This window comes from Bos indicus x Bos taurus, chromosome 14, assembly GCF_003369695.1.
Source record: "Bos indicus x Bos taurus breed Angus x Brahman F1 hybrid chromosome 14, Bos_hybrid_MaternalHap_v2.0, whole genome shotgun sequence".
In the NCBI taxonomy this organism is placed as follows: domain Eukaryota; kingdom Metazoa; phylum Chordata; class Mammalia; order Artiodactyla; family Bovidae; genus Bos; species Bos indicus x Bos taurus.
In genome coordinates this window covers 24,882,122-24,894,828 of record NC_040089.1, presented here as the reverse complement: position 1 = coordinate 24,894,828, position 12,707 = coordinate 24,882,122, and the positions used below count along the sequence as shown (strand labels likewise).

The following is a 12,707-nucleotide window of genomic DNA, read 5'->3' as shown; positions in this document are numbered from 1 at the left end:
GAAATTACTGATTAACACACCATGACTGAATCTCAAAGCCATGATCTTGAGTAAAAGAAGTCAGATGCAAAAAAGTAAATATTGTCTGATTCAATGTGTGTGAGATTCTAGAGCAGGCAAAACTTATCTTTACTGAAGGAAAACTGGCAGTAAATTGCTTGGGGTCAGTTCTTTGGGAAATGATAAACTTGGGGAATTTGACCGACAAAGGATATGTGGGAACTATTTGAGGTGATGAAAATGTTTTATATCTTTATTGGTAGTGATAGTTACATATATGTGTGAGTATTTGTCAAAAACATATTGAACTATATACTTAAAATGAGTGTACCTTATTATATGTAAATCATACATTTACACAATTGGTTGAACCCCCCCACCCCAGATAATTCTGTTGCACAGCCATGGTTGAGAACCACTGGTCTTAGGCAATTGGGAGCCATTAAGTGATTTGTGATTTAAAAAGATAACAGAAGCCTCAGTGTGTAAGATGAATAAGAATCATGAAATTAGCAGGTTATTACAACAGTGAGGGATGAGCAAGATTAAAGAACATTTTTTTTTTTTTGGCTGTGTAGCTCATGTGATCTCAGTTCCCTGATCAGGGATCGAACCTGGGCCCAAGGCAGTGAGGGGACTTCCAAGATTAAAGTTTTATCAGTGGCAGTGAGTAAAAAGAGAAGCAATAATTGGTAGAGATTTTAGGACCTGAGCCAACTGGGGCTGGAGTCTTTCATGAGAAATATAGGAAAGAAGGAGGGGTAAAGAATGACACTCAGGGTTTTGGCTAGGTGATTTGGCACATAGTGCCTCCTACAAATCTTTGAGTTGAGAAGGAGAGGCAGACTTCAAAAGAAAGAAACAAGTTTGTTCTGGACACGTTGTGGCTTTGTTTTGCTTTGTTTTCTCCCAGTTTTATTGAGGTATGACTGACACCTGGTGCTGTGTAACTTTAAGGGGTATAGCATAATGATCTGACTTACATACATCATGGAATGTTTACCCCAGTAGGTTTAGTGAACATCTATCAGATTGCATAGATATAAAATAAAATAGGAAAGGTCACTTTGGAGATCATCAGCTTAAAATCATCCCATCTAATTTATATAATAGGTAGGTGTATGTAAACCTCATGGGACCTAAAATTTGTAATAGATACACACACACCCACACACACAAAGAAGAAGGACTCCAAACATCACACTAAACATAGTCATAAAACCACAAGGGAAGAGAGTATTATGGACATTTTGAACGTGAAATTTTTGTGGGACACAGGGAAATACTTCATGGAGCAACTGCAAATGTGGGTCTAGATACTAGGAGGCGAGGAGAGGATTCTGAAGATAGGGAATTGGTGTTGACTGCCCGTGAGTGATAACAGGGTAGGTGAGGCTTTTGGAAAAGTGTGAGATGTGATAAAATTCGAGGAACAAGAATACTCGGAAAAAAACAAACCTGAAAGTCTCAGCGGGTAAAAGGAGAATATTCAGAGGAGACGCTGAAAGTAGTCAGAGAGGAAGGACGAAGACAAGAGGCTGGACAGACCAGTGAGAAGGCAATTTCGAGGAGACTAACAGTGCCATTTCCTACAGATAATCAAGGTTAGGATTGGAGCAGTTCCCTGGTGGGCTAGTGGTCAGGATTTGGTGCTTTCACTGGCTTGGCCCGGGTTCAATCCTGGATCGGGTAATTAAGATACCATGAGTCTCGCAGTAAGGCAAAAAAAAAAAAAAGAGAATTGGAATGTGTCCACTGGATTAAGAGAAGAGGTTGCAGTACCAGGGTCACTATGAATTTCTTAGAGAGGAAAACCCACATTTTAGCAGTTTGAGATTGACAGCTGGGACAGTGAAGCTGTGTTTTCGAGATACTTAAAGTCAGGGATGTGCAGGAGGTGGCTTATCCTGGTTCAGGAGAGCCTATGGTTAATTTTTCAGGAATTTTAAAAGCAGTTGTTAAACACAGCCAGTATTAAAAATTAAGGGCAAAGAGGGAGGGATAAATCAGGAGTATGGGAACTAACAGATACTGTAGCCTGCCAGGCTCATCTGTCCATGGGATTTCTCAGACAACAATACTGGAGTGGGTTGCCATTCCCTTTCCCAGGAAATCTTCCGATCCAGGGATTGAACCTGCTTCTCTTGTGTCTCCTGCATTGGCAGATGGATTCTTTACCACTAGCACCACGTGGGAAGCTCACAGAAGCTTCAGATACACACTGCCATATATAAAGTAAATAAACAACAGGAATTTTACAATATAGCATAGGGAACCCCATATTCAATATCTTGTAATAACCTCTGGAAAAGACTAGAAAAAAGATACATAAATGTATATATGTATAACTGAATTACTTTGCTGTACACCTGAAACTAACACAACCTTGTAAATCAACTATGCTTCAATTAAAAAAGTAAAAGAAAAGTAAATTACAAAAACTTACAATGAAATCATATTAAAAAGCAATGTAATCAATACTCAAGAGATTATTTCAAAATTATTTAAATACACTTTATTATAATCCATACATCTGTTGTATTTACATGATGAAATACCATATAATGGTCTGCTGTGGTGGCAGCATGTTGGTAGCTTGAAACTCACCAAGGTGGGAGTATTTACATCTCAGAAGTTGACAAATGCTGCACATCAGACATTGATTTATTGTTTTGTTCATTGTTTAAGAATATAGTGGAGAAAATGTTTACAAGGCAGTTAAGACTTAAATTGTGCTGTGTCTGTAACTGTGAATAGCACAGCTAGCTAGCTAAGTCGATTCAGTCGTGTCCGACTCTGTGCGACCCTGTAGACGGCAACCCACCAGGCTCCTGAGTCCGTGGGATTCTCCAGGCAAGAGTACTGGAGCGGGTTGCCATTGCCTTCTCCAATGCATTAAAGTGAAAAGTGAAAGTGAAGTCGCTCAGTTGTGTCCGACTCTTAGCGACCCCACGGACTGCACCGTGGGATTCTCCAGGCAAGAGTACTGGAGTGGGTTGCCACTGCCTTCTCCAGTGAATAGCACAGGGGATTAAAAAAAGAGAGACATTCTTTCAGTATGTGACCAGCTCGTTTGGGCTACTTTCTGGCCTTCTGCTCAGTTTCTTGAACTTTTCCTTAGGTCCCCACAGCTAAGGTGCAGGTGAGGGATTGCAGAGGAGTTTTGCAGATGACTTGGGGTTCCCTTTCTTTGGCAACCTCTTTGCTAGGATTGGGCTTCCTAGGGGCTCAGACAGTAAAGAATCCACCCACAAAGCAGGGGACCTGTGTTTGATTTCTGGGTTGAGAAGATCCACTGGAGAAGGGACCCCATGGTCAGAGGAGCCTGGCGGGCTACAGTTCACGGGGTCGCAAAGAGATGGACACAACTGAGCAACTAATACTTGCTAGGTTTCCTCCTCTTAATTTCCAGCCCTGAATTCCGACCACTGATAATAACTCCCGATTGCATCATTGCCTCCCCTCTGCTTTTTCTAGTTGATGTGTGTAAGCGATGCTTGAACAACGTGGGGGCATAGTCTGCATAGTCAAAAATGTGCTATAACATTACAGTCAGCTGTCTGTATCGGTGGTTCTGGATCTGGATCTGGATCATAGATCATGTAGTTAACTGTAGTATGTATTTATTGAAAAAAATTCACCTCTAAGTTCAGTCCTGTGCAGGTCAAGCCCATGTTGTTCAAGGGTCAGCTGTATTCTCTTTATCTACCAGCTGTTTCTTTTTCTCCCCAGTGGCTCCTTTTAAAGACAATCATTAGATCTACCTATAGAAGTGACAACCTTTTATTTTATTGTAATCTTGAGTATTAGATAATCTAACTCCTTAGGACCATGTGTGAGATAAAATGGGAAATAAAATTGAAATGGGAATTCTAAATGTACAATTAGTGTATGTGTACACGCCAGTCAGGAAAGGTGATATTCTGGTAACAAATAGTCCACAGATCTCCGTGGTGCTTATAGACCATGGGGTGAGGATGAGTCAATGGCGACAGTCTCTGTCTCATATTAGCCTCACTTAGAGACCCCAACTGACGTCACCACCTCCATTCTCTGGAACAATCTCTGCTGTCACACAGTGGGGAGAAAATTCAGCAAATCATGCTCAGATCTTAAAGCTGTTGCCTAGATCAGGCACTTCATGTTCCCACCCATATGTCCTTGGCCAAAATGAATCCAGCGCTCCCGCCTGACTGTCCAGGACTTGAGCGACTGCAGTCCCACCATGTGGTCTGAGGAGGAAGCTGCAGATGGGACATCAGGGGTGACCATTTCAGTGTGATTCACAGGTTAAGAGCAGGGAGCATTCAAGTCTTTCCTGCACTGGTTCCAAATCACTGGTCCTGGAGTAAACAGTCCCTTGCATCTTGTTCTGAAATTGTGACAGAGATACTGTACAGTGGACTAGGAGCTGTAACTAAGAAAATGTAGTGTTGTAATAATCACTACACGATGCCCAGAAAGCTGCTCTTTTAATATCTGAAGCTACCGAGGTTTTCCCTCTGTCATCGCAGTTAGAAAAGTTAGAATTGTTCTCAGATAGTGGCTTCAGAATTATGTGAGGCTTCCCAGGTGGCGCAGTGGTCAAGAATCCGCCCACCAATGCAGGAGACGCAAGAGATTTGGGTTGGATCCTTGGGTCAAGAATATCACCTGGAGGAGGAAAGGCAACCCACTGCAGTATTCTTGCCTGGAGAATTCCATGGACTGAGGAGCCTGGTGGGCTATAGTCCATGGACTTGCAAAGACATAACTGAGCAACTAAACATGCACGCATGACACAAGGACTTCCCTGCAGGTCCACTGCAGGGGGCGTGGGCCCCTGGTCAGGGAACTAAGATCCTGCATGTTGCACAGTGCAACCAAAATAATAGAAAAGAATTATGAGGACATGGCATCACTCTTACACACGAGCTCTGCTCTCCACAGGCATTTCCCTCTTCATGCTTCCTTCCTGGTTCTCAACTGTGTCATGTGTAACTGTTTGTGTTTGTTAGTGAAGTTTTCAGACAAGAAAGCATCCCCAGGAAGAGCAAGGAGAAGAATAAAGGAAGAGTAAAAGGCACTGGAACTGCAGCAGGGAAGTTCTGTTCATCCGTGCCTGAAAATGGGGCATCTGAGTAAATGCACAGAATTTAGCAGCTCTGTGGAGGCCAGCCAGGGAGTGTTCAATAAAGGACCAGATTCCGGTATGACCTGATGACACTGGACAGCAGGACTGGAGGGATCGATTTTAGCTGCGGTGAAAGACCAGGCGCAGGCCTGAGACCTTGGCCTTGTTTGGGGGTAGTTGCCACTCGTGCTGATGGGCGGTCCTGGTTGCTCCGTTGGCCAGTTCCCCGTGTGCCCTCAGGAGGCTGCACAGGCGCGGAGATGCTGATACCTCTGAGGTTGTAGGAAGCACCACAAGGTCTGTGGTGCCCTGGCCTGGCCCCTCAGCAAGCAGCATCCACGTCATCACTTCCATGCTCACCTGGCTGGGAGGTGCTGGCCTATAGCTCTGCTTTGGTCTCTTTTCAACCACGTGCTGTAGTGTTGACTCAGAGGTGTCCGGCTTTACAAGTTGACACATCGCTCCAGTGAAGGACCACGGTGCCTCTCCTGGTAACACTGGCTTCTGCATTCAGCTGTCCCTTCAGACTCTGCATCTGTGTTCAGAGGTGTCCAGCTTTACGAGTTGACACATCGCTCCAGTGAAGGGCCATGGTGCCTCTCCTGGTAACACTGGGCTTCTGCATTCAGCTGTCCCTTCAGACTCTGCGTCTGTGTCTCGAAGCCCTCTGCCCACCTCACCACCCCCCGCCCCCCAGATCACCCAAGTCACAGAATTCAGCTTCTTTACAGTTTTCCACAAGAGACTGACAGATTCCTCTATGCTGAAGATTTGAAGGATCTGGGGAAGGACTTAGCATCTTAGGTTGTTCAAAGTGAACTCTATTTAGCGCGTATTTTCTGTGGCCTCTGTTCTTCCATGCTACCCTCTCCCAAGGATGAGGGTGAAATTTCTCTGTTCCCAATTACCAAAGGCAAATTCCCCATCCTTAATCAATCAGGACAAACATTGAAAAATAAAAAAATCAATTACTGCTGATCAGTCCTTTACGGTTTTAGCTGCCACTCTGAGCTGTTATCAAGCTGGGAACATCTTTTAAATCTATTTATTTATTTTTTGGCCCAACCGAGCAACATGTGGGATTTTACTTCCTCAACCAGGGATCAAACCCATGTCCCTTAAATTGGAAGGGAAAGTCTCAGGCCACCCCTTTTAAACAAGTTCCCTGACAAGAATTCTGGTGAAGACAATAAGCTAAGTAAGACTCATGCATTTTTAGATCATTCAGAGGTCATTTGAGATAACTTCCTGATTGTTCTTGGCTTTGTGAGATGTTTCTTTCCTGTGAATGAAGTGTTCCTGCATTTAAAAACAAAATAAACAACAAAAATACCCCAAACAACAATAAAAAAAAGCATGTGTAATGTGAAAAATGTCCATCAGAGGGAGCACCAGCCCACAGATTTCAGCTCTAAATTGAGATTTCTGACTCCAGCTTCCTCTCCATCTTTGTTGAACAAAAGAAGGTGAAATTCTCAGGAATGCAGTGTTACATACAACACACACTGAAAGAGGATTAAACATATATTTGTGGTTATTTTTTATGTAGAATGTAAAATTGAATTTAGTAAAAGAAAAGGAGAACTGCTGATGTGAAATTTGCAAGTTGTTTCTAAAGGAGGTGATGCAAGAGTGCAGCGTGGGGAGCAGGGGTGGGGTAGGCCTCTGGCTGGTGCTGTGGCCCCACATTTAGTCTTCATGTAGATTATCAGCACTGTTACTACTACTTCTACTACAACTACTCTAGTTTTGGACAGAGGAGTTTATTTACCTGCTAAACCATCCAGATGGAAACAGGAGCAAGGCAGACATGCGTGGACCAGTTTAGGTCTAGATATTCACCAGATTGGACTATTTTTAAACATTTAACATGCAACTTTTTATCGCAAGAACAAAACAATCTATGAAAACTGACTTCCAGAATTTTCCAAATTATTTTTCAACACATAATTTCCCCCTACATTTCTGTATCAATTTCGAGGGAGACAAGATGGTAAAGAGTCTGCCTGCAATGCAGGAGACCTGGGTTTGATCCCTGGGTTGGGAAGATCTCCTGGAGAAGGGAATGGCTACCCACTCCAGTATTCTTGTCTGGAGAATTCCATGGACAGAGGAGCCTGGTGGGCTACAGTCCATGGCCTCACAAAAAGTCAAACACAACTGAGTGACTAACACTTTGACTTCACTTTCAAATTCACCCCAAATACCAAAACTTTACTTTATAACCTAGTTATATAAGAGTGCCTAAACTGATACTGTTCTCTAAGCCCAGGTTCGTATCTTCCATTTAAAATCTGTAAGTATCTTTATTTTTTGGATCTTTTTTGATGTGGACCATTTCAAAAGTCTTCATTGAATTTGTTATAATATTACTTCTGTTGTTTTATGTTTTGGTTTTTTGGCTACGAGGCATGCCAGTTCTTAGCTCCCCAACCAGGGATCAAACCTATACCCCTTGCATTTGAAAGTGAAGTCTTAACCACTGGACTGCCAGGGAAGTTCCATAAAATATATAAGTATCTTTAAATGAAATTGTCTTTGTTAAAGGTCTTCTGGAGAAAAAATTATGAGTTAAGCACCTATAACTCCATCTTCATTTCTGCTATAATGTAGCAGTTTATCATCTAACCTGAAAGGGTCTATCAGGTGGGAGAGACTGAGTTTCTTATTTTCTCAGAATACCTGACTGCAGCTCATGATGTACCAGCATCTCCGCTTCTTCATGAATTACTCCTCGCTGGGGAAGATTCTCACACAAATATTGGAGACCGCAGCCTGGCCCAGTTTCAAGTCACTGAGATTCTCATGCACTGATACTCTTGAAGGTATTTTTCAAATATGTCCATTCTTAAAATGCACTGTGTTTAACATGTTCTTGAAATTCATGCTTTTCTCTGTTGAAGATACTGATTTCTCTGAAAAGGCCTGATTGTTTTCTTCCCTCTTGAGTCTAAGACGTTTTACCCAACTGTAGCTGGAATGAAGGGCTGACCTTGTTTTCCTCGGTGATCCTGACGGTGTTCACTCACACGGTGTTTTCTCTTTTCCCTGTTTACTTATTTATTATCTATGCATGTTACTGGAGTATAGTTGATTTCTAATGTTGTGGCAGCGTGTCTTCTGAACTCCTGGTGTGGTGCCGGTGGATCCCCTCGGGGTGTGCGGTGCTGAGTCACAACTAGGTCCCATAGACCTTCCATCATGGTTTGCAGTCTTGATTCACCTCAAGGAAAGGGAGCTTCCTGCTCCACAGCCCCAGCCCATGGGGAGTCCAGCTCTCTCTCATCCAGGCTGCCGCTCTGCATCCCATTACCCCCAGAGCGCAGAGAGCTGGTAGCAGCCTGACCAGGCGCCATCCCACCCCAATGGGGGCGCTGACTGGGCATCCATGTACATCCACGCCCAGGGTTGTCATGACAAGTTTCTGCAAATGGAGTGGCTTACAGTAACAGAATATATTCTCATCACTCTGGAGGCCGGAAGTCTGACATCAGTGTCCCCAGGGTGGTTCCTTCCATTGGTCCTGATGGAGAATGCACTCCCTGCCTCTCTCCCAGCATCCTGCAGGGCTCTCGGTCCGTCTAGGCTTGTAGATGCTATTACTTCAGTCCCTGCCACTGAACTCGCATCACCTTCTTCTCCGGGTCCCAGAGTCTCTCCTCTTCTGTCTCTTCTGAGGATATTCTCACTGGATTTCAGGACCACCCTAATCCAGGATGATTTGAACCTCATGTTAACTACATCTGCAAAGACCCTTATTCCTAATAACGTCATATTCTGGGGTTCTGGGTGGATGTGAATTTTGGGGGGACATTATTCACCCAGTATACCACATGCACAATAATTCTGTCTGCTTGGGGCTGAAATGCCCACTAAGGGGTATCCAGATCACTTTGAGGATCCTTGCTTTCACAAGGCACATATCTTTTTGCAAATTCAAGATTTAGGTGGTGAAATACTTGTTATAGAAATGTTTTATCATTGGAAATCCATTCATGTCACCAAAGAAATTTTTTCATCAAACTTATCAGTGAAAGAAAAGACATTAAAATTGAAAATAGACTTTCATTTACGTTAAAATTTTTGTACAGTTGTAAAGTAATAAAATTTTTTTGTTGTATATTAGTACTCTTGCCTGGGAAATCCCATGGACGGAGGAGCCTGGTAGGCTACAGTCCATGGGGTCACTAAAAGTCAGACACGACTGAGTGACTTCACTTGCACTTTTCACTTTCATGCCTTGGAGAAGGAAATGGCAACCCACTCCAGTGTTCTTGCCTGGAGAATCCCAGGGACGGGAAGCCTGGTGGGCTGCCGTCTATGGGGTTGCACAGAGTTGGACATGACTGACGAGACTTAGCAGCAGCAGCAGGGCAAGTAAGTTTTTCATCAATGGTGGTCATCAAGAAGTAGCTTTAGTCATTTTTAAAGGTCTTGATCAAGGATTGCATGTAGACATTTCAAGTATAAAGTCATATTTTAAACAATTATATTAGAAAAAACTTAGAAATACATCAAATATTCAAAAATGATATTTGAAGCTTAAATTTAGTATTTAAAAGTGTTCCAGATACTATATGGATTTTATAATAATTTTGTAATGTAAAAAAATCATGATTTTTTAAAATCAGGTTCCACATAGATGCTTCTAAATCCTCTCTAGTTTTTCTCAGAGTATAGGACAGTGTTTTTGCTATGTGAGTCAGAACTTGAAAAAGATGTAACATATCACCTTAAGAACTTTCTATGCATAAGCAAATGCATGTATTTATTAATGTTCAGTTCAGTCGCTCAGTCGTGTCCAACTCTTTGCGACCCCATGAATTGCAGCATGCATACACATATACACACATTTATCACATATATTTATAAAATTATATTTATGTAAAACCATACATTAATGTTTTTTAAATTGTAAGCAATTATAAAAGTCTATATGTTTATGCAAGTGGATTGATAGTACACATAAAATGCAAAAACTGGCCCCTTTTCTTTAAACAGAAAGTTTAGTTATCTTTTCTTATAAGTATGCTTAGAACTCTGTTATTTTGAAAAACGACTGTGCAGCGTTCTATATGGTATGGCTGTCGTCAATGCCCTACATTTTGTCAGTCTCCTGTTAATAATATTTAAGTTGTCTCTAAATTTATTTCACTTTTGCTATCACCATTAATGCTTCAGTAATTATTTGTGTAGAAATCTCAGTAGAATAAATTCCTAGGAGTGGAGTTGTGGCATCAAAGTCTATGTGACTTAAATTTTTTATGGATACAGGAGTCCCCCTTACAGTCCTGTAACACAGTAGATGTGTTGCAAGACCTTCTGAAACTACAGGTAGTACAGATCCCTGGATATACTGTGTTTTTTCCTATACATACACACTGATGATAAAGTTTAGTTTATAAATTAGGCACAGTAAGGGATTAACAAAAGTAATAATAAGTAGGGCTTTCCAAGTGTGCTAGTGGTAAAGAACCCGCCTGCCAATGCAGGAGACAGAGACTAGGGCTCGATCCCTGTGTCGAGAAGATCCCCTGGAGAAGGGCGTGGCAACCCACTCCAGTATTCTTGCCTGGGAAACCCTGTGGGCAGAGGAGCCTTGCAGCCTGCAGTCCCTAGGGTCACAAAGAGCTGGACACAACTGAAGTGAATTAGCACTTAGCACAACAGTAAGTAGAACAATTTTAACAGTATATTGTAATAAAAATTATGTGAATGTGGTTTCTCTCAAAATATCTTGTACTGTACTCATCCTTCTTCTTGAGGTGATATGAGATTGTAAAATGCCTGCAGGGTGAGATGACATGGGTAACGTGGGCATTGTGACAAAGAGTTGGACCACTGCTGACCTTCTGATAATGATACATCAAGAGGATCATCTGCTTGGGTTGATCCTGGATCACTGACCTGTGGTGATGCCAGTGGTTGGATGTCAGGTGTAGACAGTGTTGATCCCTGGGTCTCCTGGGTGGGACTGAGCATGAGATTTCATCATGTTGCTCAAAACAGTTTTCACTTTAAAACTCATAAATTGTTTATTTCTGGAATTTTCCATTTAGTAATTTTGGACTGCAGTTGAACTGGAAAGAGAAGGCACAGTTGGGGGCAGGGGCGGGGGTTGGTCGTACTCTGAAATAACCAGCAAACTTTGGCACCAATTTATTCTCTCACAGTTAAGAGGGAGCTGGTTTTACCACCCTGTTTCCAGCAGCCTTTTAAATTGTTGATCCGAGAGATGAAAAGTGCTATCTCCTTTCTTTCTTTAATTATAGTTGAGAAAATAAAAGGGAGAAATGAGAAATGAGATTGCTCATATAGATAATTCAGTCAACAGTCACCTGTTGGAGATAACATAAGATTGTCACAGAGATTTAGCTCTTAATTGTTCTATGATTCAGTAAGAAATGGGGCGTGGGGGGAATTATAAATACATTTCATAGGAAAACCAACTTTGTTTTCACTTAAGGGGTGTTTTAGCCATTATTGTAATGGACGCTGACAATGAGCATGGTGTCTGTCACTGCATGGCCAAGTAACAACTCAGATCGTGGAACTAGGAGACCTGGAGAATTGTTATATATATGTATGTAAATTTGACCTCATATCATCTTTTGTATAATTAGTAGTGTTATTGCGGCAAATCATTGAACTGTGTGTCTATTTCCTCATGAGTGTAATGTACAGGGTTAGGACCTCAACACCTTAAAAAATGTGAATTTAGAAACGTCTAAATTCAGTAAATATCATTATTGATGAGGATTTCCAAGATGAGAAATTGTTCCTACCTTAACTCTCCAGTAGGTGGTGATATTATAACATTCAAAATAGTGCAGGAGTCAATATTTCAGATTTAGAAATATTCTTTGCCATTGTAGTAAAATTTTAATGTTATATACAAAGAGTGCATTTTTAAATTTATTATTTTGCATTTAATATATTCACTTTAGTTGTTTAGTTGTGTCCGACTCTTTTGCAACCCCATGGACTGTAGCTCTGTCAGGCTCCTCTATCCATGGGATTTCCGAGGCAAGAATACTGGAGTGGGTTGCTGTTTCCTTCTCCAGGGGACCTTCTTGACCCAGGGATTGAGCCCAAGTCTCTTGCATTGCAGGCAGATTCTTTACCACTGAGCCACCTGGGAAGCCCAATATATTCACTTATGATTGTTCTTTTAATGTCTATAGAATCAGACTCCAAATCTAATTACCACAGACATGATTTCCAATCTGTTGTAGTTTCTTTAATTCAGTTAATTTTATAAATAGTTTCAGTTTTAATTAATCAGTTTGTTTAATTGGAAGACTAAGAGTGGATACAGATTGAACTTTGTTTATCCTGTATAAACTAAACTGTAGTACTAAAACTGTAAAATTCTGTATAAGAAGTTATTTGAAGGAGAGCCTTGAATAAGGTCCTTGGATATCTTTTTAGAAAGTCATCTTTTAGTGACTGTATAATATACAGAAAACCAAGGACATTGAAAGTTCACGGAAATTGCAAGATTTCAATTTTAAGTTGTATAATTTTCAAAAAATAAATTTCATATATGCAGTAATGGCAGAAAATAAAATGTCATGTAATAAAACAGCAAGAA

At 41.4% G+C, this 12,707-nt stretch overlaps 1 long non-coding RNA gene across 2 annotated transcripts in view; it reads left to right on the top strand.

The window, feature by feature from the left end:
• LOC113904192 overlaps nucleotides 1-12,707 on the top strand; it is a 35,010-nt gene that overhangs the window by 1,586 nt on the left and 20,717 nt on the right. For both annotated transcript variants that reach the window (XR_003514438.1, XR_003514437.1), the window contains exon 2: nucleotides 7,791-7,938. This is a non-coding gene — a long non-coding RNA (uncharacterized LOC113904192). The remainder of the gene's footprint in view (nucleotides 1-7,790; nucleotides 7,939-12,707) is intronic.